Raw genomic sequence first — 27,783 nt, 5'->3', positions numbered from 1 at the left:
TACAAGCATATGATTAAAATTTTGCTCGTATTTGTACATGTAAAAGAGAAGGACTGCTATTTAAGACAACTAACGGGATATATCAAAATAAATGAAGTTAAATTCAAAAGAAAGTTTGCGTGAGTTTCGAGCCGATCAGTGGTTGTTATTGTTTCACCGCGGCCCAAAACCTCTTACGGCAGTGTGATAGGCGAAGTAGGATGATAACCAAGCCCACTCCCCATATAACGGTTTTGATGAAAACTACTAAAAGTGCGATAACTCACTAACTAAACATATTAGAGACATAAAATTTCACACATAAGATGGTACGATGTTACGCCAATATACAAATTGGACAATGGCGCCACCCATTTTTTTTCGGTGAGAACTTATATCTGAGGTACTAATAGACCAATTTCAACCAAATTCGGTACGCAATGCTATCCTGACAGGACTATGATACAGTGGGAAAATGGAATCGGACTACAACCACGCCTATTGCTTATATAACATAATTGTATATTCCACCTGATTCTTTCAAAAATTGTAAAAATAGGATAAAAACTTTTCAAGCTCCCGAGTAACAGAAATGTGGACCGCAGTGTCTATGACTGAAAATATCGGTAAATGTGTGATATATATAATTCAAACTTTTTACCGAAAATATAATTGAAATTTGAAGAAAGTTCTTTGTTGATAATGGGGGATGAAAGGGAAAAAGTCTGCGTACAAGGTACCAACAAAAATACATCGTTAGAAAAAACAATTCTATGTACTTTTTATAAAACCAATTGTAGTTTTATGAAAACAAAAGTGATAAGATTTCCGACAACAACAAATAAACAAAACATGCAGACGAATTAAAAATACATTAGCTATGCACCCCCATATCATTACTTCTTCACCGCCGCGATTCACAGTATGCATAAAAAACTGGTATGTTTGTAATTTTAGAATAAGAATAGAAAATAAGACATAAGCGTGTACGCTGACTTTTTCTGCAGAATGTATGTACCTAAAGAAATATTTTCGAACTTCCGGCTGACTTCATGTGAGTTATCATAATAAAATTGAGCGAGCGTGTTTTTCTAATAATAGTGTATATTTGCATCAAAAATTGATAAAATCGAGTGAAAACTTGCGCTAGCCCCCATCCCCATATAACTAATACCAGATTTTCAAACATTCGGTTGACTTTATACCGTAAATATCGGTCAATATGTAAGATAGCTTAGCAAAATTAACTGAGCGTACAATGTGGGATAAACTTAAAATTAATGTTAAATAATGTGAAATTAATCTATGAATTTCCCCGACTCCTTGGTTATATACTACATATAATGATTTTTGTTAGTCTAACAAACCACGTGCCGAATAAGTCGATCAGCATGTAAGTTATATATAATATAATATTTACAAATTGCTGGGAAAGATGTTCTCGAGTATAACTGAGCTATGTAGTGATTTCTGGTTCCAGGTGACTTTAAGCCGTTTAGGTTAGTAAAAATGTGTGACATTTTAATGAAATTAAGTGCAAAATTTTTCCTAAAAAATATGTGGTTTAGAGCTGAATATGTACGGAGTTGCTGTAGACCTTGGTATAAACCTCATAACCCTGATATAATGAATTCCGATCCCCTAGTTGACGTCTTTTCAATTCAATATAATAAATTTAGCCGCTTTGGTTGATTTTATATCATATACAATATTTCTCATTTGAAGAAGATTTTGAAAAAATTTTAGATGTCGCGAAGTAAAATATGGCAATAAAACTCAGTGAGTCGATGGCCTATGATAAAACTTAATAAAATCCATTTCCATTCATCGAATGTTCAATTCTTTTGCAACATTTTTAAATATATATGTAGTTTTGCCAACACTTAAAAGTATTTCCCCGGCTTGATCCTTCCAAATTGAACGAGCAGAAATGGGTTATACCCCAACTTAGCCTTTCCTTACTTGTTATACTCTCGCAACATGTTGCTACAGAGTATAGAAGTTTTGTTCACCTAACGGTTGTTTGTATCACCTAAAACTAATCAAGTTAGATATAGGGTTATGTATATATAAATGATCAGGATGAAGAGACGAGTTGAAATCCGGGTGACTGTCCGTCTGTCCGTCCGTGCAAGCTGTAACTTGAGTAAAAATTGAGATATCTTTATGAAACTTGGTAGACATGTTTCTTGGTACCGTGAGACGGTTGGTATTCCAGATGGGCGTAATCGGACCACTGCCACGCCCACAAAACGCCATTAATCAAAAAAAATTAATTCTCATAACTAAGCTCCGCAATAAGTTACAAGACTGTTATTTGGTACACGAGATCACATTAGGGAGGGGCATCTACAGTTAAAAAAAAATTTTTGAAGTGGGCGTGGTCCCGCCCCTAATAGGTTTAATGTGCATATCTCCTAAACTACTAAAGCTATAATAACAAAATTCACTGGAAGCAAATGTTTTTAGCACCTCTACCTACAGTGTGAAAATGGGTGAAATCGGGTGACAACCCCGTCCACTCCCCATGTAACGGTACTGTTAAAAACTACTAAAAGCGCGATAAATCAAGCACTAAACACGCCAGAGACATTAAATTTTACCTCAGGGATGGTATGAGATGACTTTATAGGAACCGCGTTCCAAATTAGACAGTGGGTGTGACACAGCCCACTTTTAGGTGAAAACCCATATCTCGGGATCTGCTTAACCGATTTCAATCAAATTCGGTGCATAACGTTATTTTCCTATTTCTATGTTATAGTGCGAAAATGAGCGAAATCGGTCTACAACCACGCCTATTTAACATATAACACCATTTTCAATTCCATCTGATTCTTTCACTTACCACTATGCATATCAAGCAACAATTATTATATCGGGGTCAAACTTTGCGTGAATAATACGTTTAAAGTATGCCACCTTGTGACCAAAAATTGTCTAAATCGAACTAAAACTGTTCAAGCCCCTAGGTACTGAATATGTGGACCTCAGTACCTTTTATCGTAAATATCGGACATTGTGTAAGATATATAATTGAAATTCATATAATAGAATAAATACATGAAACTATCGATAATAGTATGTCTTTGTTTCAAAAATGGGTTGAGTCGGATCAATAGTTCTTGTAGCCCTCATATATCTAATATTATATAATATAATTATTTTTGAACTTCCGCGTGACTTTATACCGCATATGTGAGTTATCTCTCTTTACTCCATTTGATTGGTGATGGTATGTGAGGTACCTTAATGAAACAGTGGGCGCATTTTATTAGTCTGTGGCATGTTAGTAGTATGTGGTATTGGATTATAATGCTTTTCATTATTCTAACCAGTTTTATGCCGAATATGTCGGTCAGTAAGTATTAATATTTTTTGTTATATATAAAATTGCTTCAAACTATGTTCTCGAGTATAGCTGAGCAATGTAAAAATTAATATACTTCTCTATCCACAATATATAGTATATATGATTTCCGTCTTTCCACCTGACTTTACACAGTTCCAGGTGATCAACGTGATATTTTAACGAAATTAAGTGGAAAAGATTTCTTAAAAATAATGTGGTTTGACGCTGAATTAGAATGAAATTAGTATATACCAAGTCTAAACCTCACACCTTCATATAATGAATTCCGATTCTCTGGTTGACGTTTGCCACCTAAGCTTATAATATAAAATTTAGGCCTTTAATATAAGTCAAGAAGATACCAAATTTGATTGTAATTTAATCACGATATCATTTAATAATGGATGTTTAATTCAACGTTTTTTAATATACGGTTTGGAGGAATTTTCTGGTCTTTGATTTTCCCAGCTCACATGTACTACTTATGGTATAATTTTTTTCGTCAATTTCATAATTTAATGAAATTACATGGACAGTTTTTCTTAAAAATAATGTATATCGCTGCATATAAATGAAATTGGTCTAGACTTTGTTTAAACCTTATAACCCTAATATACTGATTTCCGCTCCTCTGGTACAACAGCAACCTCATATACCCCACATATTAAATCTAACCTCTTTGGTTCAGTTTATATCACATATACCATGTTTGAGTTAAATAGCTTTTTTTTATAAAAGTTAACATTTCGGAGAAAAAAATAGTATTGACACAAAATAAATCTATGATCAATAACATAAGTTAATAAGATACCAAATAATAATCGAGTAATGAATGTTGAATTCTTTCGCAACATTTTTATACTTTCACAACATGTTGCAACAGAGTATAGTTTTGCTCACCAAAGAGTTGTTTGCATCACCTAAAGTGATAGATATAGTTTACTATATACATATATTCCTTCTAATATTTGGTGATAATCAGTGGTTAGGTATATTTTCTCAGCCATCATGTTGAACTTATTATAAAATATACTAGTCAACAATGCTAAAAAAGTTTCTTAGAGTGCTGGACTTTATATAGAGCAAAAAAATCTTTCTAGAAAAAATTGCATGTAATAAATATTAGTAATGTAGTATCAAAAGGGCTAAAGACCCTTTTTATCATCAAAAAAGTATCAAAAGGGCTAAAGACCCTTTTTATGTAGTTATAGATAAACTACGACCATCGGTTTACATGCTACTGTCTATTATTTCAGTTTGGCGACACATTTTAATATGAAGGTCATGAGGTGAACTGTAAACTCAAGAAAATTACATTTTAACCTAGCGCCGTTGGCAGCTTATGAAAGGTTTAGATATTAAGACAGAAAGAAGAAAATCTACATACCTGCTCTACATATGTGTATACCATAGTTAATAATATGTAAGTTATTGTTAATTTAGCCTTCATGGGTAGACCCTTCAAAATAGGTACCATAGATCCCGTTTTAGAAAGCGTTTAACAAAAGTAATTTACAGAGGGATTTTCCGAGAACTTAATTTCAATATAATGAAATAAACTACTAAATTCTAAAATATAAATATAACTAAATATTATGTATTATTACGTTAGTGAATAGCTAAGTAATACATATATAGGTATACAAAAGTACGTTAGCTGTACCAACATGTTGCAAGAGTATAATAAATATCAGTACACTGTGTTTGTAGTTTTAGTTTTACTAGATGTCTTTACAAGCAAAATGCTTTATTCAAACTAATTTTAGTGTATTACACAGTACAGTGTAAGTTAACAATAGTCAACTAAGTCAGTCTCTTGAACTGCCAAAATTGCAACCTATGCAGTTTGGATTTCTGAATGACCGACAGCCGCAATTCAACACCTTGCAGTAGCCACCGACCGTGTGACCGGCGGATGTAACGCAATGCCTTACACAAGCTTAGGCGTCAGCAGAAACTTAGAAAAGCAGCGTCAATGGCAGTAGCGGCGATAGTAATAGTAGATTATAAATAAGAGAAATGTTATTTTAATAAAACAGTTTAAGAACGGAACTCAACTTGTGCTTATTTAAAATAACATAATTCCGTGGTAGTCGACAACACCGTCGCTATCGCATAATCGGAAATATTATTTAAATAGTTAGTGGGTAGTCGACAACACCGTCGCTACCAATCACAACGCACATAAGTATTCAAACTACTTATAGTAAAAGTAGCGATAATAAATAAATAACTATTATTTAAATAGTTCGTGGTAGTCGACAACACCGTCGCTACCGAATAAAGGAACAATAAAAGTTTAAAGATAATAGAAATATAACTGGCGCCCAACGTGGGGCTCGTGAAAAGTGCTGTCAAAAAAAAATAATAATAATAACAAAACCCCATCGTCATTGTCGCGGTACATGAAATTCGTCGTTACGAGAAAAGTACTGAATTTAATCCGCAAATTGCCATTCCAACGTGGAAGAAAGATTACAAGCAACGTGCAAGAAGGAAGATCGGAACCAAGGAGGAAGAAAGAAGATCACAATCAACGTAGAAGAAAGAAAATCTCAATATAATTATGTAAGTGAAACCCCTTTTCATATCCGCCATATATCGACTCTTTAGTAGTATTTGTATTGACTGTAACTGTATGACTGTGTAACTGTCGACTTAAACTAACGAATCAAACGCGGGCAAGATATGAATGAACAGCAGTTGCAAGGTATTATCTATGCGGCCGTTAGTGCCGCACTGCAGGTTCAAAGAAAAGAATTCGAAGCCAGGATAGAGCAGCTTACAAACCAATTCACAACTGTGACAGACCCCGAAATCAAGGCCTACGAGCCAATAAAAATTATAGACGGTGTCGAATGTCATGAAGGGCTGGATGCAGTTAAGTCGGTCCCAGAGTTCGATGGCTTACAGGAACTATATGTGTCCTGGCGGGAGGCAGCATCTCAAAGAATGTCTGATTACAGACGCCAGAGCGTAAATTATTTGACACAAGAAAAAAATGATGTATCCCAATACAAAAATCAACACGATCAAGCTGCTTATGATGCAGCGGCAGAAATAGAAGCTGAAAATGTAGCCGGCTATGAAACAGATACTCTTAATTTGTTAGCGGAGAAGGCGATTGGAATCCTCCATGCCAGTTCACATATTTTCCCGAATATTGCTACGAGGCAAATAGATCGGAGCAACGCTTATCGCCAGAATATGGTCTTCGAAGTGGGAGAAAAATCCAACAAGAGGTTGGGCGACAAGGTCATCCCATTGCATATTGAAGAGAAGGTTGACGCTGATTTAGGAACAACCGTTCTTATTAAGGGGAGGGTGGTTCACAAGGACAACCTCAAATGAAAACTTCCGATACAGTTATTTTGATACAGTTATTACAGAGGCGGTTATGAAGGAGGGTTTTAAGAGAGTTACAATAACCCAATTGCTTAGGATAGCTAGAGTTAAGGTTTTAGCGAATAAAGAAATAATAATTTTTGTAATCAGCTTCCCTAGAACTAAGTTACTATGTAAAAATATTACTATTTTTTCCCATATCGCATGCTGGCCGTATATTGCACTTGTTAGATAACATCATAGCTGACTGTGAAGGTAGCATCACCGCTGTTACTTCTTGCGTTGACACGCCAATGATAACGTTCTGTAGAGATGCCGTAAATGGAACCTGCGCGCAAGGTCCCCACTCTGACATCGTAGCCCCCTGTGCTACCAGGTCCACTGATTTAGCCACCATCTCTGTCATAGACGACGGTATAGTGGTGGTAAATGATGCGCTGGTCGAGGTTAGCGTAGATGATGGCCCTGAAATTTTTGTGAACGGCCCTTACCTTATTACGTTTAAACGCACCGCCTTTATCAATGGTACAAAACATGTCAACTTCAATGACTATCCGAAGAGACTTCCCCAACTGGCGACTTCAGCGCGACTCAACGTAACCTACCATCATGCCCTGCCAAGCTTACCATTCCTTCACAAGTTGAGTAAAAAGAACTTGCAACGCATCTCCGAACTACGCATACGAACAATTGCTACACCAGTCGTTACCGCCGTAATCTGTGCCATTATCTCCGTAACCACAATCGGATTAATCGTTTTACTGATGCGTCGGCGGCGAAATAAAACTTCGGAGGCTGTGCGGCGAGTACTGGAAAAGTTGGGTATGGCCGAGGACGCCCATATTTTGGAAGAGGGAGTAGTTAACAATAGTTAACTAAGTCAGTCTCTTGAACTGCCAAAATTGCAACCTATGCAGTTTGGATTTCTGAATGACCGACAGCCGCAATTCAACACCTTGCAGTAGCCACCGACCGTGTGACCGGCGGATGTAACGCAATGCCTTACACAAGCTTAGGCGTCAGCAGAAACTTAGAAAAGCAGCGTCAATGGCAGTAGCGGCGATAGTAATAGTAGATTATAAATAAGAGAAATGTTATTTTAATAAAACAGTTTAAGAACGGAACTCAACTTGTGCTTATTTAAAATAACATAATTCCGTGGTAGTCGACAACACCGTCGCTATCGCATAATCGGAAATATTATTTAAATAGTTAGTGGGTAGTCGACAACACCGTCGCTACCAATCACAACGCACATAAGTATTCAAACTACTTATAGTAAAAGTAGCGATAATAAATAAATAACTATTATTTAAATAGTTCGTGGTAGTCGACAACACCGTCGCTACCGAATAAAGGAACAATAAAAGTTTAAAGATAATAGAAATATAACTTGTATAGTGACGAGCAATAGCATAGCAAGGACTTACAAGGAATTACAGTGAAAGAGAGCAGCACCTAGGATCCAACTTTTCACACCAGGGCGGACTGAATTGTATAAGTATTATCTATAAGTATTTTATATATTAATCCATTTATTATTAATTAATTATGCCTAGATTAAGTAGAAAATCTATATTACTAAGTCGTCTTCAGAATAGAAGACGTATGAGAGTTCTTCGTGCAAACTTTTTATATAGAGATAGTGAGCAGTCACAAAATACTGCAAGTCACGCTAATCGTAGATTAGATTCCGAAGTACGTCTGTCCGAACAAATTATTAATACAAATCAACATAGAACCAGGCGGAAAAATCCGCAAATTCGCTCTGAAGAGCAAATAAGAGATACTCGAGGTCATAGGTCTTGGCGTGAAGACCCAGAGGTTCGATCTGTTGAGCAAGTTGCAAATACTGTTCCACATAGAACAAGGCGGCAAGATCCCCAAATTCGCTCTGAAGAGCAAATAAGAAATACTCGCGGTCATAGATCTCGTCGAGAAAATCCTGAGGTACGTTATGATGAACAGAGTCTGAACACTAGGGATCATAGAGAACTTCGCGCAAGAAATCCTGAGTATAGGAATTTAGAGCGCATTCGTGATCAAATGCAAAGGGAACATGCAAGAAGAAGTCCTAAAATAAGGAGAGAGAAGCGTGATAGAGAAACACAACGTCGACAGCTTAGTAGGAGGGGTATGAGGGAAGAAATTTTGAATCAGAGACGTCTTAGACAAGGTCAAGTTCGCCTTCGTAGAGATAACCCACTCAAAAGAGACAAATTGAAAACCAAAGGCAGTCCCAACGAATCCGATTAACGAGAGAAAATAATGTTATAGAAACTTATAATAGTGGCAATTTAACAGATTTCAAAATATAAAAAAGGGCCCTACTGAAATATGAATTTGCTGCGGCGGCTTATGGTTTTCACACCAAGTTCGCAAATTAAATTTCGAAACTATTGCGCAAGGTCACCCGAATGCTGCATCCGCTTTCTTTTTAATGCAAAAATTTCGTTCAGAAGATGGAAATTACAATTTTTGTGCTACTTGCAAAAATGCGATTGTTAAAAAGAACGTTCCAAAAATATGTTTAGCTAACGGTCTAGATTTTCTGAAATACCGGATTGTTTGAAAGGTTTAACCCCAATTGAAGAACGTCTCCTAATGCCTAGATTGCCTTTTACGACAATCCGTCCGTTAGGATATGAAGGCTAGAGTTTGCTCAAAGGTGCTGTTGTTAATATACCAATTTCTGTTAACTATATTGTGACATCTCTACCAAGGTCCTTTTATGAGGCTTATGTTATACAAATTCACTTAAGAAGGCGTTTGGAACACAATCATGATTACATGATCGATACCATACGCACCGCAAAGATTATGGAAGCTTTGCAGTTCTTAGTGAATACCCCTCTGTATCGTGAGCACAATATACATATTAATGAAAACTGGATTTCAGAATTTAATAACCAAGAAGAAGTTCCGTTTGTTGCATCTGCAGAGGATTCCCGATTGGTTCAATCTTTTCATGCGGCACAAACTTCTCATAATAATCCCTCAGGCAATAATATTCCCACGGGTCTTTCACCCTCAGAGCTAAATCCAGGCGGTCAAGAAACTCTTTTGGACAATATTCCTGTAGAAAACTTAGACTATAACCGTTTCGTTATAGTGCCAGGTGAAGGACAAAGACCAATTGACATAATTCAAGATAATAATTCAGAAGAGTTGTGATTTTGAACAATATACCTACATTGGGCAGAAACGTACATGCTCTGAAAAATATGTCAAGATAATACGTTCTGAAATTCGCCGTTTTGACAGAAGTGTACCATTCCAAAGTTGTTCTATGATTACAAAAAATTAGAACTATTAAACGAAAACTTTGTTCAAAACTTGATTCAACACGATGATGGTTACAAGGTTTTGAAAGGCATTAGATCCTCACCTGCGCACTGGGAAGCTGAGAAGAAAAAGGCAATCGCTATGATTCGCCAATTTGGGCTTCCAACCTTCTTTATCACTTTATCGGCTGCAGAATCTCAGTGGGTTGAGCTTTTGGTCATCCTCTCTAAAACTGTTGATTCTAAAGATATTTCGGAAGAGGAAGCCAACAGTTTAACAACCCAAGATAGATATCGCTTAATCGGTCAGACGCGGTTACTTGTGCTAGATATTTTGACTACCGCTATCGACAAATTCTTAAGCTTTTTAAAGATAACGCTGGCATTTTCGGAGAGCATTTTGTTACAAGTTTCTACTGGAGAGTGGAGTTTCAACATAGAGGTTCCCCGCATGTACATGGCATGTATTGGCTTAATAATGCTCCCAGGATCAAAATTCAAGATCCTCAGACATTCCCTGATGTCATTAGTTTTATTGACAATTATATTTCTACCGATGGTTCGATCAGCCACTTTTCACACATTATTCGGGTTATCAAAAGCATAAGCACAATCGGTCTTGTACTAGGGAAATAAGAGGACAACAGTTTTGTCGTTTTGGTATACCATATCCACCAATGCCTTCAACGCAAATACTGTTACCTCTTACAGAAACAAGTCAAAATTCAGAAAGACAAAAGGAAAACTTTTTCAAAATTCAAATCGTTTTAAGTTCAAATATGACTACAGAAGACATTTCTAATTTAAACGATTTTGAACACTTCCTGTCTGATAGTAGAATAAATATGTCTTTTGATGACTATTTATTAGCCCTTAGGTCAAGTTTAACAAAACCCAAAATTTTTCTAAAAATAAAATTACAGGATCGTTTTATAAACGCTTATAATCCTCTGATTTTGGAACTCCATAGAGCAAATATGGATATTCAATATATACTGGATGCATATGCTTGCTGTTCATATATAATTAATTATATAATATTAACAAGTCTAACAAGGGAATTTCTAGGCTCTTATATGAAGCTATATCAGAGGTAAATGCTGAAAATTATACTATTAAGGAAAAACTTAAACATATAGGTCACAAATTTATATGAGGCACAGAAATATCTGCACAAGTAACATTATATTGCTGCATTGGGCTCCATCTTTCGGAAGCAAGTAATGCAGAAATATTTATAAATACCTCTCGACCTGAGGAACGTGTTCGAATGGTAAAACCTAGAGCGGAACTTCAGAACCTTCCTTCAGGTTCGACTGAAATATTCGTAGCCGGTATTTTAGACCGTTATGTTCAAAGATCCGATCGGTTAGAAACTCTTTGTTTAGCTGATTTTGCATCTAGGTATAAATATTTTAAATCTAGTAGAAGAGCACAAGAGAGTAATCATGAAGAAGAAGAGAGGGAAGACGATAATTTACCAGAAAGCGGTTTTGTCAGGCCTCTTAAAGACGGTAGCGGTTTTGTGAAAAAACGTACCAAACCTTGTATTATTCGGTATAGAAGGTTTAACCCAGATTTGGCCAGAGTTGAGTATTTCCGCGAAATGTTAATGCTTTTCTATCCTTGGCGGAATGAACAGCAAGATCTCATTGAAAACGATAATGAGCAGACTTGCATAACACATCGTATCATAATTGAGGAAAATCAAAGAAAGTATGATGTTTTTGAGCAAAGAGAACTTGAAAATGTTCTAGAAAGCCTTTATAATTAAATAGACTTGGACGAAGGTGCTCAAAATGAACTACCTATCGTGGAAAATGAGTTCAGAGTGTTGGCACTTCCAGAAATAAACCCAAATATATATTGCTGGACTTGCATGGGGAAGATTCAACAGATAATGGCACTGAATCTGATTGCAATATTAGACTTATTAAACTACCCCCTTTAATTCCAGTTGAGGAATTATTTTCTTTAGTTCAAAGTCTAAATACTAAGCAAAGAACCTATTTGACACATTTGATGCACCACCTAAAAACAAATCTCCTATTTTATGAGTTCATTGGCGGCGGTGCAGGTGTAGAAAAGAGTCGTTTGATATCTGCAACATATCAAGCTCTTAACCATCGTTACAATTCTACACCTGGATCCAATCCAAGTTTTTTAAAAGTTCTTCTTTGCGCACCTACGGGTAAAGCAGCATTCGGAATAGGTGGAATGACCCTTCATTCAATATTCTCTTTACCTGTTAATCAGTTGAATAGAGAGTTGAGGCCACTTAGCAATGACACAGTGAATTCATTGTATTCCAGACTTATCGATTTAAAATTAATCATAATTGATGAAATATCGATGGTAGGTGCTCGTATGTTTAGCTCTGTTGATGCGAGATTAAAACAAATTTTCAAAACAGACAGCCCCTTCGGTGGTATACCGACCATAGTGTTTGGTGATTTGAAGCAACTCTCACCTGTTGGAGATAGGTGGATATTCTCTCCTAATCCCAATGATGCATACAGCACTTGGTTCCCCTTTGTGGGAGTTATTTAAATACTTAGAATTAACAGAGACAATGAGACAACGGGAGGATCAGGCCTTTGCAACTGCATTAAGTCATATGGCATCTGGTACTGTGACAAATGAGGACATATCACTCATTGAAACTCGAGTACTTAATTTCGGATAAGTTCCCGATGATGCCATACATTTATTTTGGTCCAATGAAGAGACAAATAATTTCAAAGCCCTTAAGCTCAGTCGAATCCCAACAGAAGCTTTCCTTTCAACTGCAAAAGACTCAGTTAAAGGAATTGGTATAAATGAAAATGATAATATTTTGGAAAGAGTTAAACTTTTCAAAACTTCTGAAACGCAGGGACTGCCCTATGAATTGACACTAAAAACCTCCGCCAAATATATGATTACAGTGAACATAAACACGTGTGATGGCTTGGTTAATGGGGCAACTTATGCAAATTGATTTCCATTGTTCTTTTCCAACAATTCTGTGGATTAAATTTTTGGAACCTTCTATTGGTTTGATAGCACGATCAAAAAAGCCTCATCCTCTAGAAAGTTCTTGGACACCAATTAAAAAGTTGTTCCGGCTGAGGGAATAATTATTCATAAAAGTCAGGGTGCCACATACCTATAATAAATTTGTACTTCATACTCGACCCAGAATGCCTAGAGCTGCAATATATGTCGCTTGTAGTCGAGCTACTTCTGCAGAAGGTCTATTGATCATAGGAAATTTTATTCCTCCTAACAAATTTTCTGAATCGGATCCCGTATTTAGGGAACTGAGAGAATTGAACACAAATAAAGCTTTGACAACAAGTTTCAATTTTATGATTTCCCGAACATCAGGACATTAAATTTTATTCCATAATTTTCAGAGTCTTCACGCTCACATTAATGATATAAAAAGCGACTGTTTGATGCTATCTTCAGATATTTTATGTTTTGTAGAAACTTGGAGTTATCCTTGGGAAAGTTTTGATATACCAGGATTTACTCCAATTAACGAGCTGAGGATAGATAGCACGGAAACACCCAACAGAAATAAACAGGGCATTATAATATATGCAAAGCATAGTATTGCTTGCTCTATAGAATCAAAGGCTGTAAAGAAAATTTATTCAGGCCGCAAAGTTTTAGAAGCGGTTTTGTTTAAATGTTTCAAAATTAATATTCTGGTTCTATATAGAAATTCAGCTTTCTCTGTCAGACAATTAATTGTAGAACTTCAGGAAGTCCTTACTTCTGAATTAGGCCAACAAAATGTGCTAATTGTTGGAGATTTTAACATTTGTTTAATGTCTACAGGGACTGCAATAAGAAATCTGCTCCAAGAAAAAAACTTTAGTTCCGTGCTTGGTGCAGAATATTCAACCACATCTGCCGGTACACAAATTGATTGGGCATTTTCAAACATGGATCCTTCCCGTGTAAATGCAATTACTTTTGAGACAGTACACAGCTATCGTGACAGTATTTGTGTCTCTATTTCGAACTAAAGTTTTCAGACTTAGTGGAATAGTTCTTCATTTTTTATCCAAATATAATCGAATTGGAATGGTATAGGAATTTTGACAGTAGTTTTTAAGACAATTTTAAGAAAAATATGTAAATAATCTAATTAAGAAAATTTAAATTATATATATAATTTGTTATTATATATGACATTATTGTCTAAATATATGATAGAAATTAAATAGTATAAGAAAAAAAGAAATATAATTTGGATATATGTATAAGAATCTCTACAAAAATTTATGTTTAATATTGTAAATATTATATACAAATTAATATAATAATACTAGCAAACCTGGCGAACTCCGTTTCGCCACCAGATGGCTTCGTTTTATGTAATATTTCGTTTGGTGATTAAAAGATGAAGAACATGTTTTTTTTTTGTTTTATATATGGAAAGGAAAAATTTTATTTCTTTTCACAACAGTAATGAATTCATTTCGATTACAAAAATGAAGTGTTATTTAGTTGAACTTCTCTAAGTAAATGAAAGTGGATCCAAAGTAAATACTGAATCGAAGCGTTATACTTGTCCGCAAATTATCCGTTTCATTGAAGTGCTCTTTGGAAAACCACATTTTTTGTTTTTTGGTCTGACGTTAACACAAACAAAGCGGATGGTTTCCCAACTCGTGAACACGCAACGTATAACTGCCCATATGAAAAACAATGATTTTCTAAATTTATCCCGCAAACACTAAGCGATTGGCCATGCGACTTGTTAATTGTCATTGCGAACGCAAGGCGAACTGGAAATTACAATCGTTTGAAGTCAAACGGAAGATCAGTCGGAATCATTAGTATCTGAGGAATATATACATTTTCACCTGCCTATTTTCCGTTAATAATGGTTGCCTCAATCAAATTCGGCATAAGTCTTTTTACCGAAAATCGAGTACCGTTGAAAAGTCGAGTTGAATTCAAATTACGCAATATCATAATAACTGTACCAACTTTGAGTTGCAAGTTATGTGGTGGAAATCCTGGTAACTCCAGAGAGTTCAAAAACTCCGTTGGATAATTTACTACATCATCGGGATTTGTTATGGAATCAATGGAATTGTATGTCACCAAATCGCAAGCAATTTTTGATTGAATGGTGAAACTCAGTGCCTGTACATCATTATTCTTTGTGGCAAGAATTGCTCGTTGACTTAACCAAGCATAATTCTGATAATTCGCACTAATGGTTGGGAAAACATTTTCAAAAATAGCTAATTGAAAGTCTACAAATCGGCAAAAGTCGTTGGTAAGAGTAATTAATCCAGATGTCGCATCAACTGGGACTTTTCCATTTCCAACAGCTAACAATTGTTTGGAAAATTGTGCAGCAATTTGATCATTTTGAAGTTGAACTCTCATATTAGTGGTCCATAAAGGCGATGCCTTTAGGCAAGCATTCAATTCATCTGCAGCCGTCCACGGGGAATTACTGGCAACGTCTGCCTGAAATTGCCTGCCAACAATAATTGCAGCAACATCATTAACGGTGGGAGCATTGAATCTTCGCACATGTTTACATGTTGGGGTACAATCCGCTCTTATGACAAATTTGTGCGTATCCGATGGCATTCGTTCCAATGCTGTTTTGAACATATTAACCACAGCATTATTAACGTGAAAAAATGCTTGCAACTGTTCAATAATTCGTCTCTTTAACTGTTGTGTTCCCTGTATATTGCACCGCTCATTCAGCTGATCCCCCATCGACGAAATGAAATATATTTGCAGAAATTCATGCGGTTCATCTGGTGTTGGCACCATTGAACCATGCAAATGATATATTTGTCCTTGTATCTGTAATTGCAAACAATCATTTGTTGAAGAATACGGTGTAACTTATGATCGTGTGATGGTGTTTTTTTTGTTTTGTTTTTTGTTTTTTATAGTAGGGGGAAGCATCGAAAGCCGAAGTGCGAAACTTTAATCCGCTAAACCTAACCTACTTTCAACCCAAATCTCTCCCACGGAACCACTGGACAAAGTATTACTTCATGGGAGAGAAGAAGACATTTAACTCTCCTCTACGATACGGACTAACTGACTCATAAAAGTGTCTCAATCTTTTCATTATCAAAGCTGACGCTTCGCTGACTGCTTTCCATTTAATAGAGGACTCACACATAAGTGCTGTCAAATTTTCCACCGAGAAACTACCGCCAAGTGTGGTTTTCAGATTTTCTCTTATACTTGAGAACCGAGGGCAATGGTAAAAAACATGTTCAGAGTCTTCAATACACTCTGTACACGTCGGACAGTACGGACTGTATTCATGACGAACTTTGTAAAGGTAGCTTCTAAAGCACCCATGTCCACTTAGCATTTGGGTCAGGTGGAAATCCAGGTCCCCATGCTGTCTATCTATCCACGGTCTGATGTCTGGTATCAGTCTGTGAGTCCACCGTCCTTTGGATGAGGTTTGTCACCGTTGCTGCCACAGCGTAATGCTCTTGGTCCTTTCCTCTCTTTTTGATGTGATGGTGTAGTGTGTGGTGTATATGTAGTTGTTATGTGTTGCAATTCATTGTGTTGGTGTGAGTGATTGGTTATGTGCGTCTTCTCGAATGATAAGCTCGAGCTCCAAAGTCATGCGAAAGCAGTTATTGTATTCAAGGATGTGTTGAAGAAAATGGCTGGAATCGGGATCACTTCCATCGAACAATGGTTTCAGTGGCTGTGGTGGTGTAAGTAATGGATCCAGTTTGACTTTTCCACTTGCGCAGCACAATCCAGCCGTTTCTCTCTTGAACTTTAACGCATTGCAATATCGGCATATAGTCATCATTGGTCCAATATCTAAGTTTACATCATCACAGTAGTTCGCAGTGGGATCAGATTGGAATACCAAGCGATTGTATGATGCCAATGATCTTCATGTGCTCACGCGTTGTCTCAATCGGGCATTTTCACTTATTATATAATATTTTGTCTTTCTTTGCTTAAGTTCTGTGAATACACTTGTTGCTGGCTTGCATGCTTGTGCGGCGGCCGATGTTGGCACGTCGTCCTCTAGGCATTTTGGACTATGGGGCCGTCCATATATTACGTCATTCTAAATAAGGGGGGGGGGGCGGCTTGGTCTGCGAATGACGGTAAAGTCAACGTCGGTGTCTTTAAGAAATGACGATAGGATGATTATAGGGGGGGGGATCTAAAATCTGAAAAAATCGATGACGTTATTTATGGACGGCCCCTATGGACAGAGTGGTGAATTTAACCTCAAATGCACGCTCCACATAATTTATACAGTTCAACTTACCGCCTTAAAGACAAATGCCTGTTGTTGAAATTGAATAAAAATTTGCACAATACACGTGATTGATTTGATGGTTTCCAATTGAAATATTAGGAAACGAATAACTTATTTTTCACAATTTCACAGTGAACACAATACCGGTTTGTCACATGAAATTAACTGAGCAGAGAACAATGAGTAGCTGTCAAACAATGTATCACGCACCGGCGCCATCTACTTAAAATATTGGTTTGTAGTACATGCTATGTATCAGAGATGGCGCTGTATGTGAAAAAAGATTTTCCCGCTTTTCTGTTGAAATATTTCCTGAATTTTCTTTGCTATAAACCTCACGGAGCCCGAGACATTTCCAACGAATACAAAACCGTGGAAATCGGTTCGTGTGTTCTGGAGTTATAGCGTCAGGAAGGAAAACCCAACTTATTTTTATATAATAGATTATATCATTTTTAAAGTTGTTAATATTTATTATTTTTAAGCTAAACATGTATAATAATATCGATATAATAAATAAAAAATGTTATTCATTGTTCAAAAACGATTTCTTTTCATACTTCTTAATACAGGTGTAATGCATTCTATATAAAATCAATTATAAGCGTATACAAAAAGCACAAGAACGTTTTCTCATAATTTGAGTAAATTTAGTTTAAAATTGCTCTAATTATTTTCACTGTGAGTGAAAAGTAAATAACTAAGGCAACAGTTCCTACTTCTAATTATTAAAATATGTAATATAAAGAAGTCTCAAACGAATATACCATTAAACTTTGCGAGAGTATAAAATGTTCGGTTACATCCGAACTTAACCCTTCCTTACTTGTTTTAATTTTAATTTTAATTTTTTAGGAATATTTCATAACTATTATTTTAAACTTACTTTTACTTTTAATATTTTCACGGTGCTATATTTTTGAATGAGTAACGAAATTAGTGTTGACGTACAACAACTGCTTATAAATTATCATAAGGACGAAAGATCTTTAAGGTAGATACGAATACCAGTACGACTTCCAAAGTCAACCCTTCAAACATTAATTCAGAATTATAATCTAATGAAAAGTATACAAAGCAATCGAGATGCGGTCGGCCGTCTAAGCTTTCATCACGGGCAAAACCCAAATTTTGGCCGAAATTCAGGAAAATCCTCGAACTTCGGCCGTGGGAATTGCGAAAACTTTGATATTGCTGCAATGCATCCAGAAACTGTAGAAGAGTGTTTGAGAAATAGCGGAATTTACAGGCGTGTACCCAGAAAGAAACCGTTTCTATAATTAATAAACAACAACGTGCGGATTTTGCTACAAAATATGTGGATGCCGATATATGTTTTTGGGCCAAAGACGTATTTAGCGATGAAAACAAATTCAACTTGTTTGGTTCTGATGGGACACCAAATATGTAGCGCAAAAACTTGGAAGCGTTATTATCAAAAAACTTGCTTCCTACAGTCAAAAACGGATATGGTTCCGTAATAGCTGAATTGCGAAATTAAGTATTTACGAAACAACAATGAATCGTATGGTATAATTGAGTTTATTAAAAGATAATATGAGGCAATCCGCAAATAAATTGGGTTTTGTAGAGGGTTGCTACTTCCAACAGAACAATGACCTAAAGCATACTGCGCGTATTGATAAAGAATGACTACTATATAATACTCTTAATAAACTCCATTCTCCTCCCAGTCGCCCGATTCCAACCCAATTATGGAATTAATGGAATGAACTAGATCGTCGTGTTAGAAAAAAGACTATAAAAAATAAACAGATCCTTAATAACGCATTACTCTAGGAACGGGATTTTATTTCAAAAGATTACAAAAAAATATTCAAGGAAAAACAGATTAAACATTGTTGCAGGTAGTCCGAATAAATATTGATTTAAGTATTATTATTACTGTTTTTTTGGAAAATACGTTTTGGTTTTTAATTAATATAAAATATTAAATCAAACAAGTAAGGAAGGGCTAAGTTCGGATGTAACCGAACATTTTATACTCTCGCAAAGTCAAATGGTATACTCGTTTGAGATTTCTTTGTGGATTGACTGATATTTTCGGTAGAAGGTCAACTATAGGCACTGGGGTCCACATATTTAGTACTTAGGGGTTTGAACAATTTTGGTTCGATTTAGACAATTTTTGGCCGCAGGGTGGCATACTTTAATTGCATTCTTAACGCAAAGTTTTACCCCGATATAGTCATTGTTACCTGATTTGCATAGTGGAAAGTGAAAGAATCAGATGGCATTGAAAATGGTGTTACATGGGAAGTAAGCGTGATTGTAGTCCGATTTCGCCCATTTTCGCACTACGACATAGAAACATGAAAAGAACGATATGCACCGAATTTGGTTGAAATCGGTTGAGCAGATCGCAAGATATGGGTTTTCACCTAAAAGTGGGCTGTGCCACGAACGCTGACTAATTTTGAACGCGGTTCCTATAAAGCCAATTTATACCATCTCAGAGATAAGATTTAATGTCTCTGGCGTGTTTAGTGCTTGATTTATCGCGCTTTTAGTAGTTTTTAACAGTACCGTTATATGGGGAGTGGGCGGAGTTGCCACCCGATTTCAACTATTTTCACGCCGTCAATAGAAGTGCTAAAAACATTTGCTTCTAGTGAATTTTGTTATTATAGCATTAGCGGTTTAGGAGATATGCACATTAAACCTATTAGAGGCGGGACCACGCCCACTTTTAAAAAAAAGTTTTAACTGCAGATGCCACAGGATCACAGTGTACCAAATAGCAGTCTTGTATCTTATTGCGGAGCTTAGTTATGGCAAGTTATTTGTTTTTGATTAACGGCGTTTTGTGGGCGTGGCAGTGGTCCGATTACGCCCATCTGCAATACCAACCGTCTCACGGTACCAAGAAACATGTCTACCAAGTTTCATAAAGATATCTCAATTTTTACTCAAGTTAGAGCTTGCACGGACGGACGGACAGACGGACGGACAGACAGACAGTCACCCGGATTTCAACTCGTCTCTTCATCCTGATCATTTATATATATATAACCCTATATCTAACTCGATTAATTTTAGGTGATACAAACAACCGTTAGGTGAACAAAACTATTATACTCTGTAGCAACAGGTTGCGAGAGTATAAAAAAATGGTAAAAATATTTGTACTCTTAATTATAGTTTATTTATTTGGCACGTATTTTGTTGTTCCATTATGCATGTATGTACATTTGTCCCTAGTTTGCCGATGAAGGCTGTTTAACATTTTTAATTACATATTTAGCAGATATTGGAAATAAAATTGCAAGGAAGTGAGAATGCTTATCTTTTAAGATTTCATAAAAGTTTTTTTTAATAATTTTTTTCACTTAAAATATTTGTCACAACGTTTGCTGTTGTAGTTTTACTCATGGAAAATATTGTTTTTATTTGAGGCTTTAGTAAAACTAAACTAAACTCTTCCCTGGAATGCTTCCAGTAACATTTTGATCATAATATAATACTTTCATTCGATGAGAGAAGAGTAACTTTTGCATGAAAACTCGTATTTCCAAAAATTACAACTTTTTTATGCATGAGATACTAGAAACACTACAATTTTCTGTGTCCAAACTTTATAAGTTCAAATGATATTAAGACCATAACTTGTTACCTATCAATAGTTTTCAATGAAATCGGTGCGTAAAAGATTGTTGAAAGCTCCTCTTCTAATCACAAACAGAACTATTTATACACACCACAACCAAAAAGTAAGGTGGTAGGCGGTGATCCCAATATACCTATACGTGCTACGGCCGAGCAGAAGTTATTAAGAACTAAGTAGAGTAAGTAAGCGTATGGTGTAAGCACAACATATTAAATATAAGCTGCAATGCGGCCCAAATGCAAAATTTTAAAATGCAATAAAGTTAATAAGCAAATTCGAAATTTATCGCATCTCTTAAATTTTTTATTCTAAATCCCTTTCATACAAATATAGATACGAGTATACAATACATCAGATATCAGAGATAAAGAGATGTACAACTCTTATGTCAATGGAGTTGAGAAAGTAAATCACCTACCCGACTTTGACAGTTTACTGGATCTGGTAGGATTGACGTTTAGCAACGAGAAAGTAACAGTCTGACTAACTATTATACATATTAAATGAAGACATAAAAAATCCGGGTGTAAGTCAAACTTAAAAAGAAAGTCCAATCCCATCATTATTAAAGCTAAATAATTGTTATAGTAATAAGTAAAGACTAATTTACTTATAAGTCAAACTTAAAAAGAAAGTCCAATCTCATCATTATAATCATTATTGAAGCTAAATAATTGTTATAGTAATTAGTAAAGACTCAATTCTTTTCAGCCCTTAGCACCTAAGCACGGTCCGTTGAAACTTACTTCCACTGATTGTTTTTCCCCAATTTGTTGTTGTTAGCTGTGGTTTTGTATAGTGAAGTAAGATGAAAATTTTTCTTATTTTTAATTATTGCAATAAAAGTTGTTCGACAGGACACCACAAAAGTTCAGAGTTGAAATCAAAAAGAGAATGTTAAAACATTGGCAAATATCCCAACTTTGCATTATCTCAATATTATAAAACAGCAGTTTAAACTTATAGCGTTCTCTTTTCTCGAAAAATGGTTGCCTCATTGTATAGCAACATTAAGTAAACGTTCCCTTTTTTACATAACAAAAGCACAAAACAAACCAACCAACTCATTTGCAATATCCATTATTGAGTTTATAAACAAAATTGAACATTTCAATTAAAAAATTAATTATCAAAAACGAAAAATAAATATCGCTTCGGCAACTCTCACTCTTGAGTTGTAAAATGTTGCACATTTTCTGGATAGAATGCAAGATTTTGAGAAAACATATCACCAATAAAATCACACACACAGGCCCGGGGTCGGGGGTGACTCGTATTTTTCAAGATATTAAATGAAAAGTTAAAAATTATTTGATAGGTGATAGGAGAAAAGTTAAAAAACTTAACCTTACGACAGAAATTCTTCGGGACGTGAATGGAATCTTGAAATATATGAGCAAATTTGAGTGCGTTTTGATGGCCTTCATATGGTTTAAAATTTGTCAATCAATTACTGAAAGAAACTTGGTTCTTCAAGAGATCAATGCTACCATGGAAGCTGAAGTAAGCCTTCTTGTGGATTTGCAATTTTTTCGCGACCAGTGGAAAGCACTTTATTATGAATTCAAAATTGTTGCAGATAATTTAGTCATGTCGGGACGATGTTACCACAAACAAGAAAAAAAAACGAGGGAACGATGTACATGAAGAAGTTGATGAAAATTGCAGTAAAGAAGAAATAAAATTCAAAAGAAACACTTTCTAGTCATACTTATCTGTGGAATGAAGATAATATTCGCTGCAGTGAGTGAATCGATCTAATTTCTATGGCAGTTCCATGATATGAAAAAAGATGAGCTCAACGCAGCTGAAAAAAATTGTGCAAAAAGTATTCCGTTGATGTATGAGATAAGTTGTCCAATAAAGCTATTCAGTTCAGATACGTTTACGATTAAAATTTTGAAACCCGTCTTACTCCATACAACTTATTGAATGCCATTAATGCTAGGAAGACTTTTCCCAAATATTATATTTGCATTGCTTTGAGAATGTTTTGCACCTTACCTGTTTCTATTTCAAGTGGTGAACGTTCGTATAGTGCTTTATCAAGGATCAAAAATTTTAATCGACAATGCTCATCACAGGGCAGGATTTCAGGACTAGCTACTCTGTGTCTAAAGGCAGAATTAGCCAAGAACTTGGATTTCCAGACTATTATCGTCGCATTTGCTGCCGCCAAAGCCCGAAAAGCTCACTTCTAAGTTCCAAATATTTGTATATTGGAGGATTATAAACTGCATGTTCAAAATCTTAAACATGATAGTCAACAGATTTCAAAAGAACCGTTTTTTATTAATTATATCGATAGATAAATGTTTCATTGAATTGAATTTTGAATTCTCATTTACTGTCAAGTCTTGCTATCCCTATATTCATATATTCCGGTATAATTTGAAAAAATATTTTAGTCGATGTATAAACTGAGTTATCCATTATTGACTTTCAAAATCGTACAAAACAAATTTTTTCACCCAACATCAACAAGAAAGCAAATTTAATACAGAGAGCATAAAACACTACGTCGTATTTGACTTATTCTTCAAAACCAGATAGTTAATAAAATGTGTTAGTATTAGAAACATTCCTGAAGGTAGGGGACCCAAACTGACCCAACTGTCCTCTGAGCCCGGTTTTTCTCTCGGCGGCCCTGAACACACATACACTGACAGATAAATGGTTTGGCGTAGCGAGTGTTGAAACCAAGTTTAGTTCTCTGTACTTAAGTCTTGACATAAATTCTCTTGAAAAGTTTACAATACAGCGAGTACAAATTCATTTATAATAATCAGTTCAGTATTTGCTTTGTCTTTTGTCTTATTAACAATGGAGTGCGGAGTTAAAGAAATATGTATGGTGGTGCAGTTGATGACAGAAAAAGAAGTGGTCGCCCTCGCGTAGTTGGAACCAATTCAGCCATAAAAACAGTTCGCGATTGCATTCGCAGAAATTACATTAGAAAACAGAAAATTATGTCAGAGTCCTTTTCACAGATAATAATATTTCACCATTTTAGAAGTTTTTAACAAGCAAAACGACAATATGTACGCAAAAACTATTATTCCAAGGTCAACTCGGTCACTACCGAGCTGCTGTAATGGTTTGGCTGCGAGTCCTCTATTAAGATGTTATTCCTCTTCCCACAAACAGACACATGCAAAACATGTAGGGAAGGGCTAAGTTCGGGTGTAACAAAACCTTTTATACTCTTGCAACTTGTCAGGAGCAAGGCTAGAGGAATACTTTCAGGTGCATAAGGTTTGTTAGAACAAAGAAAATCAATATACATATATAATGTATGGTATTTGTGGACTAACTTCACATATTTTCGGCATTAAGGGGGAAACCAGTTTAGATGATTCAAAAAAATCGATTTTTTATTGCATAAATTGTTAGTACAGCTATTCAAGAATATGCTGCTTAAGTTTCAAAACGAAGTTCCAATTAGTTCCGGTGATATGAGCACTAAGGTAAACACTGGTCGATTCAGTGGCGAAACGCATTTTTTATTTAATTGCGTTTTTCTCGAAACGACTTTTTTTCAACTTGCGGAAATCATAGCTTGAAAAGTTATTGACGAATCGATCTGAAAATTTGTGTTAATATCCTTTATTCAAGTCCGAAAAATATGAACCAAACTCTGGAATGATATTATTAAGTATAATATATATTTTTATGTAAGAAAGATGAAAAAAAATTATATAAAAACATAACATTTTGTTCAAACAGAGTTTAAAAAATTAATGATTTCAGATCAAAACTGCGACTTCCAGGTGTCCCGTAGGTAGTCAACTCTGATGGTGATCGTCAATGGACACCACCCTCTAACTCCACCACTTCCGCCGGAAATGGCATCGAAAATTTAAAAAGTGTAGTTCAAAATAGGAATAAACTACCTTGCAAGTTTAAAGGAATACTAAGTATTCTTTCTCAGTTAAAAAAATCACAAAAACCACTCAACTTTCGGCCGCCACTCAACTTTTACCCCCTCAAACTATAATATAACCAATACTATACGTTCAGATAATTTTGCTAAAATATCTTACTTATTTGCCGATATATGTGATATAAAGTCAGCCGGTAGTTCGAAAATCTTTTTATAAGGGGTTAAAGGAATTAGTACCCCGATACAACCCATTTTTCACATACAGACAAATTATTGTTAGAAAAGGATTCTCTTCGAATTTTTCCAATATATCTCACAGATTGACCGCTATTTTCGATAAAATGTGAATGCTGTAAGAGCTGGGGTCGACATATTCGACATATCTGGGGGCTTGAATAGTTTTAGTCCGACTTGGAAAACTTTTGGTAATAAGATGGCACACCTCAAATGCACTATTCGTGCAAAGTTGTACTTGTATTCCAAAACATTCATTGGTGCTTGATTCGCATACTGGAAAGAGGAAGAATCAGATGGAATTTAAAATTGTATATATAGGAATTAGGCGTGGTTGTAGGCCACTTTTCGATTTAACCTAAAAGAGGGCGGTCCCACGCTCATTCTCCAGTTTTGACCGCGGCTACTATAAATTCCTCCCATACTATGTCGGGGGTAAAATTTAATGTCTCTAGCGCATTTAGTTCTTGATTTATCGCTTTAAGTAGTTTTACAGATTTTATCCATTTTTACACTGTCGGTAAGGGATTTGTTCTGATCGCATCTGGATATTTAAGCTTTAATTGTTTGAGAAATATGTATATTAATCCATTTAGAGGGCGCAGCCACGCCGATTTTTTCAAAATTTTTAGCCCACAGGTGCCTTGCTACTAAGATCTCCTGTGCCAAATTTGTGGTCCGATTACGCTTATCATGAACTCGCCCTTAATTTTTTTCCAAGGAACACGCGTATTAAGTTTCATCACGATATCTCAATTTTTACTCTAGTTACAGCTTGCATAGACAGACGGACGGACAGAGAGACATCCCGATTTCTACTCTTCTCATAATCCTAGTATATATACCATATATAACTCTAAATCTATCTCCATTAGTTTTAGGTGATACAAACAACCCTTAGGTGAACAAAACTATTTACTCTGTAGTAACATGTTGCAAGAGTATAAATATAGCACCTCAAACCGCGTGTTAATAACCATAAATCATGGATTTTATCGTTTCCAAAATTGTAGGTCGGAGGTCTCAGTTGATTTGTAGTTACGGACCACTGGTCATTGTTATACGCCTTCCGTCAACATTTAGAAAAAGCAAATGACCAGTTAGGTTATTGGTCAATTCAACACCGACTTTAGGAACATCCTTAGGAAAGACATTGTTGGTGCACGCAGTTAGTCGATTAAACGTAAGAAAATATTGAATGTGTCTAGCACTACGACGAGAAGGTTGGAAGACTGTAATCCGAAATAAGTACGTTCTTTCTATTAACTTCAAACCATTCCTTATTCCATATCGAGATAAAATTTTTTAAGAAGATTCAAAATCAAATACTGTCAGCAAACTCAGGCAATCGCACTACAGAAAACAAATCGTTTAATTTCTTCAGATGTTAAAACCTCTGTTAAGATGTACAAACCATGACACTGAAGTAAAATAAACCAACATACAAAATCGTCTTTAGTTAAATATGAGTCGTCCAATGAACGATTCGCGCATATGAATGTTGATATCACCAGTTCGTTTCCTACCTCTTAAGGTCAACTATGTTGTCTAGCTACCATTGATGTTGTTGTTGTAGCGGTTATCTAATCCCAGCTTGGGTGGTAAGATTTAAGTTAGTTGTCACCGAGTTGGACCACATGGAGATGGGTGTTAAATGAGTGGCATTCATTGGGCATGCCACGAGGTGGTTAGAGTCATAAGGGGACTCGTTGCACGCAGGACATATTATTGGTAGGTCGGAGTCAATTCCGGATAAGTAGGAGTTTAATTAGCTACAATATCCACAATGAAGTTGAGTAAGGGTCACTCTAGATAGATTTCTACGACAAAATCCGAGCAGAAACTGCATGGAAAGTAGTGTGGTGTTTCCCTTAACCGGTAGCATGCACGCCTAACTATATAGGTGTTCGAAAGGAGTATCAAGAGACGAATTGCAGTATTCTGACACGATCTTTGATTTCCACGACAGTCGGTTCTACGTTACCGGAATTGACCCGGATTTTATCCGGCCAAGGGCTATTATTTCGGCGTTCTAACCCTGTTTAGATCGGTAAGTTTTAGGTTAGGTTAAACTAATATTGATCGTTTCACCCGGTATTCCGAAATCGTACCTGTTTCCTATATTTTGCGAAGTGATTTGGCATCTCAAATATTGCACATTCACTTTTCGCTTACATTTTTTATGTGCTAAATTTTGATAAATTGCATTTATTTGTTTTGTTTACATCTCAAAATTCAATTTTTGGCATTTTATAATGGCGGGCAGATGGATATCGTATGGAGAGGTTCAACTATTGAATTAAAATAATAAATAAAAATAATAAATTTACATTCAGGGTAGTGAGAAATTTTTTGTTTTCTGTAACACGTAAGGTAGTGTGTAGCGTGTTCAACCGAGGAGAAAATGATTTATGATCTAACCCAAGGGTACTTCAATGTGACGACCAAGAGTGGTTTTGTCATCAATCTAAATAACCTGTTATTAACCTTGTTAATGAATGTTTTCTTCCGCGCAACTCTTTCGTTATAGTTATTACGGTTTCTATTTCTTTGCGACACAATTAATTCACGAACATTGCGCACTAAACTAAACATTTTTTTGGCTCAATTATGTAGATACCATTCCAATCCATCAAAACTCGTGGGACTACCTATTTTGATGATCTTTAATTTACAACTCGAATTTCAAAAATAAGAAATTTTATTCCAGGACATATTTATTTATGCATTATTTTTGTCAAATTACTACATAAATTTAACTTTTTATACTCTCGCAACTTGTTGCTACAGAGT

General features: G+C 35.7%; 1 protein-coding gene and 1 long non-coding RNA gene across 4 annotated transcripts in view; one reads left to right on the top strand and one right to left on the bottom strand.

The window, feature by feature from the left end:
• The window catches only part of sxc (O-linked N-acetylglucosamine (GlcNAc) transferase sxc), a 171,312-nt gene that overhangs the window by 58,226 nt on the left and 85,303 nt on the right, over positions 1–27,783 (bottom strand). The gene's annotated exons all lie outside the window — the stretch shown is intronic.
• On the top strand, positions 5,139–7,800 carry LOC138857026 (uncharacterized). Its single transcript, XR_011396020.1, has 2 exons — positions 5,139–5,899; positions 6,908–7,800. It is a non-coding gene; the product is annotated as an uncharacterized lncRNA (long non-coding RNA).

The sequence above is a fragment of the Bactrocera oleae genome, chromosome 4 (genome assembly GCF_042242935.1).
Source record: "Bactrocera oleae isolate idBacOlea1 chromosome 4, idBacOlea1, whole genome shotgun sequence".
NCBI lineage: Eukaryota > Metazoa > Arthropoda > Insecta > Diptera > Tephritidae > Bactrocera > Bactrocera oleae.
This window is presented reverse-complemented; position numbering and strand designations above follow the sequence as displayed.